General features: G+C 36.2%; 1 long non-coding RNA gene across 1 annotated transcript; it reads left to right on the top strand.

Moving 5' to 3' along the window:
- The first annotated feature begins 1,472 nt into the window (after positions 1 to 1,472).
- LOC129249773 (uncharacterized) lies at positions 1,473 to 1,719 on the top strand. Its single transcript, XR_008582716.1, has 3 exons — positions 1,473 to 1,508; positions 1,563 to 1,630; positions 1,687 to 1,719. It is a non-coding gene; the product is annotated as an uncharacterized LOC129249773 (long non-coding RNA).
- The last annotated feature ends 5,444 nt before the right edge of the window (positions 1,720 to 7,163 follow it).

Here is a 7,163-nt window from a genome sequence, read left to right as displayed (position 1 = left end):
TAATCACTTCTTTATTTTTTACACAATTTTTGTGGTTTTCTTTACACTTTTCACAATAGTGTAATCTCTCGTAACCTAAGCTACTAGGTCTATTGCCCATATGCTATATTTATTCTTAATTAATTAATAATTTACAACTTTTAATTCTTAAAAATTATTTAATTTCTTACTCATTATTGGAAGATCCCTTCAGGTCCAACTTGGTGATGTCGTTTGCTTGCTAAAGATGTTTGCATACAGTGATTTTCCCTCAATTGAGTGCGTTTTACCTCCTTCGCTTTTTTCCTTGTAGAATTATTATATTCTGTAGAATTGCTCGATATTTTGGTTTATTATTTTTTTAGACTAGGATACTTTTTGGTTTTTTCCTTTTTTTTAAATTTTTTCTTTTTGTTTTATTAGGATACTTTTTGGTTTTCTCCTTTTTTTCTTTTTGTTTTATTATTTTTTTAGACTTAGGATACTTTTGGTTTTCTCCTTTTTTTTAAATTTTTCTTTTTGTTTTATTATTTTTTTAGACTTAGGATACTTTTTGGTTTTCTCCTTTTTTTAGTCTTTAAATTTTTTCTCCCTTTTCCGGTTTAGGGGTACTTATTTATTTAATTTATGCACTGCCTTTTTACAGGCTATTATTTGGTCCACCAGAACTTAAATCGCTCCTGGCAGGATCGCCAATTATCTTTTGCTTAAATAGCAAAAGCTTTTTAAAAAAAACATGTGAGTCTTCATTGCACCTCGGATAAAAACTGATCCGAAACTTTATTAATTTCAATATTTATACAGAATCTGAAGCTTAAATCTTAGGTTAGTATGTCTTAATTCTATTGAAAGCGGACCATACGTGATATGTGATGTCCACTTCCTTCATTAGCAAAGTGTCAATGACATGTTTGACACTTTCGCTAATGGTAAGTGCTTATATTTATTGTTTATTTTTTGGGAAGTGGCTTGCGCTATTAATCTATGGTTAATTGTTTACATACTGGGTTAGTGGTGTGTGGTATAGGAGGTGTTAACTTATAGCTACTTGCCTTCTAAACTTCCTACAAAATAATAGTATTCATATGTTACTACATCCATGCACGTTCATACATTCATGCATATATGCGCGAGCACAGCGCTGCCTTCTTGCTTCCGTGTACTTTTGTCTTTCACCAGTCGATATTCCTAATATGATTCAATTATAGAAGGTTAGGTAAGTAAGCAGCTTTCTCGCTCCCTCTTGACAAATCGGCTCCCTTATTTGAAAACGTGTTGCTTCTTTATAAAAAAAAGTACATGTTTTATGAAAAAACTTTTAAATTGTAGTAAAAATTAAACTTTTGGTGCAAATTATATGGTCGGCAACACCGTTTCCACTTTGACGCTTTGCTTTGTTAATATTCGTTGAAAATCTTTTATCTGTTTGTAAACATTCAAGTAAGTATAATAATAAAAGCTAGATATTTTGTAAATTAATGCCGTTTTTTCTGCTGCAGAAAACCACCGGTTTGTGAATTTTCATACATGTAAGTCCAGATCAGACATTTGTAAAAATTCTTATTAAACTTTTTCATTCATAGGTTTTTATAGCAGCGTTTTTGCAAATATAACAGAGACCACCTTACATACAATACATAAACTACAGTTAGTAAGTTCTGTTAGAATATTTGCTAATAAATTGTGTTTAAAAGTTTTTATTTGTAGGACTTCACAGACGAGCAATTGCTGCGGAAGGTGTGTTGAAGAGCTAGGTGGCACAACTATTGTGGTTTTAGAAACGAAAGCACGTATGCGCGTATTTCTACCATTGTCTCATGTGGTGCTACGGACAATTTCATAGGTTACATTGAGCGTGTTGTGTATGATGGTGCAAATACCTGTTTAACATGTGACGGTCATTATGTGCCTAGTACTGCTACCTCTGAAATCAATTTGACTTCCGAACTGGCTATCCACGTCGATACCTTACCCCGTCTAGAACAATATGCTGTACGTAGATATATGCGAAACACCTACACGAGCAAGTCCTCGCGCTTTAAGTCTACAATTACAAGTAAGTTGTAATGATATATTTGTGAGTTAACAATTTTTAAGTTTTTGGTTTACAGGTTTTTGATTTCTGCCTGAATAGGTGCAGCGTTCCAACACCTACACGAGCAAGTGCACCCACATTCCTCATATTTCCACTCCGATTCATTACTAAGACACGTGGTATTGATATACGTAAATTTACAAACAATCACAATTACTAAAAGTGGATTATATTACCAATACCTAAAATTTTTTGATGTATTCGTTTAAGTCTATATTAATACATTTCCCTATTAATATTAGCGACGCAAAGTATATTAAGGTAGACAAATTTCGCAACGTCTTTACGGTAACATATGTATCTACATGTATTGTTATGCACGAAATAAGAAAAAAATTCAACTTTCTGTTTCATCTCATTCCTGTGATTGAGTATATTTTGACCTTTGGTGTATTAAAAGACTTGTACTATTGTAGCAAATTAAACACATTAAATTCCTTTATTATGACTATTTTTTGTTCTTTCCTCCAAAATATACACAAAACTATTGCAAGATTATATATATATATGTATATATAATTGGCGCGAACACCCTTTTTGGGTGTTTGGCCGTGCTCTTCCTCCTATTTGTGGTGTGCGTCTTGATGTTGTTCCACAAATGGAGGGACCTACAGTTTCAAGCCGAGCCCGAACGGCAGATATTTTTTTTATGAGAAGGTTTTTCATTGAAGAAATACACTCGGAGGTTTGCCATTGCCTGCCGAGGGGCGACCGCTATTAGAAAAATGTTTTTCTTAATTTTTGGTGTTTCACCGAGATTCGAACCAACGTTCTCTCTGTGAATTCCGAGTGGTAGTCACGCACCAACCCATTCGGCTACGGCGGCCGCAAGATTAGATTATTAAAGTGTTCCTCCGAAATATTCCTAGTTATTTTTAGAGTGAAATAATTTTCCAGCCGAAAGCCTCCGATGCTAGCGCTGCACTACTTTCAGTTTGTATATTAATTTTATTGTTATGTAAACCTTTATAAAATAAAATAAATTTTCCAAAATATTTTTGTTTACTAGCAGCATTTCCATTTTAATGTAATGAAAATACTCCTTTAGAGACTCCATTTTTTTTACTTCGGACTCGTTTAACATCTAACTAATATTTGTTTTACAACTGCGAACTAACTTAAAACACATATGTACATAAGTAACATCACATAGTTCTGCGTGCTCTTGTGTTAGATAAACATCGAAAATGTTCTAAATAAATTTTATATTTGCTTTAAAAAAAAAAACAATAGTTTTTCTGTTTTTTTTTTTTAATATAGATTAAATAACCAATATACTTAGTTTTTCTCTTAGTACAGGACTAATTAGCTACTTTATGTACTTTTTTACTACCTTTAGGCAAGAAGGGGAAAACATTTTTCCCTCTTTCTCCATCATTCGTAAATGCAGCCCTAAAATAAGGGAGTGTCAAAGCGTCCTTGTCATTACTTATCTAACCTTCTATAATTGAATCATGATATTGTACTTACAAGCGCAACGCGATGGCCGCTTTGCCACCACACATTCTAAAATGTTCTAGAACACAACAAAAACACATACCTCACATGCGCATGTCGCTCGAAGCTAAAATCTAAGCCTAGCGACTACAAAAACAAAATACATTCGTAGACGCAGTCGCAGCGGCCATGATCAGCGACGGCGCTGAATAATTTAGAACAAAAACAAAAAGTTCATTCATAAGTTCGAGCTCAAATTTCAATTTCATTCATAAAACGAGCCGTTCATATGCCAATTTTCGCGACCATTCGAAAATAGTCAATATTGGAATAATTCGCGTGGAATTATTTGCCAATATTTGATAAATCTAGAATTTTTGTCATGTCGAGTGGCCGTGGCTCCGAATGTACATACGTATGCACCCTTATATGTATGTAAATATGTCTTCTAACTGTTCGACAGTCGCGAGTTAATGCGACTTAGATTCCTTGAACAATTCCAGCGAATCACACATTTCTGTCCGCAAAGCCGCATATATGTACCCTATCATCAAAAAGTACCGGGAATGTTTAAATTAAACAAAATAGAGTTAAATATAAGGCAAATTTATATTATCTCCTTCAAAATATGTCCCGTCTGAAGCAACACACATGTGCCAACGTTTAACCCAGTCCTCCAAACACCTCCGGCAGGCCGACATGGCCTTCAGCTCCTTCGTCGTATTCTCTTTGATCTTTTTGATCGGTCCGATGGCGCGTTATCATCTCGCAAAATCCAAGAATTGCTTGCTCACATTTCCGGCCGTTTGCAACATACAGCATCTCTCAAAGGCTTCAAAACGGATGAATAATATTCTTTATTGACTGTCTGGCCCGATGGAAGGTACTCATGGTGCACTACGCCTTGGCAATCGAAGAAAACAGTCAACATCACCTTCCCGGTTCTTTTTGCTCATAGGGTATACATATCCCATCTTTTCACTGACGGACAAGAAGGCGGTCGCAGTTGTTGTTTTTTATATGCATACATTTTGCGTTCGTTGAAGGTTTGTATATATTTGTATACATATGCGTGTATGCGCGTTTGACTTTCTGGATGCATCCATGGATATTAGAATGTTTTCTCATCAATATGTGTATGTAAGTAGTTCAGATTTGACTGAAGAGATTAAATATAGGAATGCATATTCATATGATTGCCTTTATGGCTGTTTTACATATAAATTAATTCAAAAGAAGTATGAATAATGTTATATAGAAAATAAATTTCTAAATAACAGGTATTAGAAAAATCTGAATACACTATTTTAGATCAATTCTAATTAAACCAAATATAAAAAATGAAATAAAAATATCGAACAAAAAACTGTGTACAGGACTTGAAACTGAGTCAAATATGGGACGATGTACTCCATACACAACACGTATTTCACGATTGCGCTAAACTACAATTACTAATGAAATTTTCTAAATCACTCATTTATTCGATTCGCAGTTTTATATGCACATATTCTGCGTTAGTTGAAAGTTTGTATGCGTAATTATATGCATATGTATCTGCGTATGCGCGTTTGGCTTTCTGGACGGATATTAGAATGATATTTTCTCATCAATATAATTTGGATTTGATGAAAGAGATTAAAGACATATGTACATATTTTCTGTTTTGATTGATTGAAAAATCAGGTCACATCCAGTATGAACTATTTTATACCGAAAAGAAATTTCCATTTATGAAATACAAAAAAAACAGTATTTTAAAGAAATTTTAATTAAAATAAACTCAAAAATTTTACCAAACTTTCCTGGTTTGAATTGTAAAAAAAAATGTGCAAGAAAAAAAATAAGATTTCAGGACTTGAACCTGAATTAAATACGTGCCAAAAAACAAAACGAATAATTCCATCGACTTTAGCTTCTGTACCACAAATTAACTGCCGCGCGGCCTTCTTAATCGCAAATTTATTCGCTTCGCTGTGGGCATGAAATAAGTCGATTTCCTTAGTAGTGTGCCGAAAAATCTTATGAACTTCCTCAGTAGTTTGGTAAACGCAGAAAAAATCTGAATTCCTGTCCTAGCGTGGTAAGTAAATATAGAAGCCCTCCACTTGCGTGGTAAATATCTGCAATTCCCCACTCGTGAGGAAAGTTGAATTTGAAATTACCTTAGTTTGAATCTGCAAATTAGAACTCGAAAAATTTCATTTAACATTTGCTCCTTCTCATTGCATTAACATTCTCTGGTACCAGAGAGCTTTTTTTAGTACAATTGAGATTTCAAAGATTTGTAGTAAGGAAATTTAGCAACCGAGTTTATAGACACCTCACTGACTTTTCCCCACACAAAAATTAGAAACACCACACATCTTTCACCTCAACACACAACACATTTCTCACATCGACATTAAACATATTATAAAGGCTCTTGAAGGGAAAAAAACCCCAGCATACTTAGTACGGGTTATAAACAGTTACCTGTCGGAAAGAGTACTTCTGTACAATACAGATGAAGGCCCTAAGAGATATGCAGTGAGGGGCGGAGTACCCCAGGGATCTGTGCTGGGCCCGATCCTATGGAATGTACTATATGATGGGGTACTGCAACTCCCAATGCCGAGGGAAGTGCAAATAATAGGATACGCAGACGACATTGCGTTAACCATAGTCGCCAAAACAATCCCTCAGATTCAGAGTATCTGCAGCGAGGCCACAACTAAGGTCAAACAATGGCTAACGGCGGTTAAACTACAGCTAGCAGGGCAAAAAACAGAAGCAGTTCTCATTACGAGTAGAAAAAAGTTAGAAACGACCACACTAATCATTGATGGGTTTAACGTCACAACACAAGCGGCACTACGATATTTGGGTGTAATGATCGATGCTCGACTAAGCTTCAAAGAGCACATCAAAAAAGCATGCGGGAAGGCAGCCATGGTGACGGCGGCACTGTCAAGAATCATGGCCAACATCGGTGGTCCCACTCAGAGTAGAAGAGCGCTCCTGGCTAAAGTTACCCAGTCTACACTCATGTATGCAGCACCCATATGGGGTAAAGCCCTGATACAGAAAACATACGCGAAGAAGGCGGAAATAGTTTTTAGACTTATTTCCCTCAGAGTTGCCTGTGCCTTCAGGACAGTGTCGTTTGAAGCAGTATGTGTCATATCAGGTATCATGCCACCAGATATAATGGCCTCTGAACTGGGTAGAGTGTACGACAAAACCAAAAGCCTAAACAGGAGATCAACGGCGGAAGAGCGTAAAGAAGAAAGACTGGGGAGCATAACTGAGTGGCAAAATCGCTGGGACCTAGCGACAAAAGGAAGATGGACGCATAAGCTTATCAGAAGCGTACAGGCCTGGGTTGAGAGAGGACATGGTGACACAGATTACTACCTCACACAGTTCCTGACGGGGCATGGATGCTATAGAGAGTATCTCCAAAGACTCGGCCACGAGGACGCAGCTGACTGCTCGCTCTGCGGCAACGGTAGTGAGAACGTGGAACATGTGTTCTTCTCCTGCCCGAGATACGCATCTGAAAGAATGTGCATCGAAGAAATCATAAAAGAAAAAATAACCCCCGGCAACATTGTAGATCACATGCTGCAGTCGAAATTGGTGTGGGCCAAGATGAAAGAATGGTCCGCGA

The sequence above is a fragment of the Anastrepha obliqua genome, chromosome 6, assembly GCF_027943255.1.
Source record: "Anastrepha obliqua isolate idAnaObli1 chromosome 6, idAnaObli1_1.0, whole genome shotgun sequence".
NCBI classification, from domain to species: domain Eukaryota; kingdom Metazoa; phylum Arthropoda; class Insecta; order Diptera; family Tephritidae; genus Anastrepha; species Anastrepha obliqua.
This window is presented reverse-complemented; position numbering and strand designations above follow the sequence as displayed.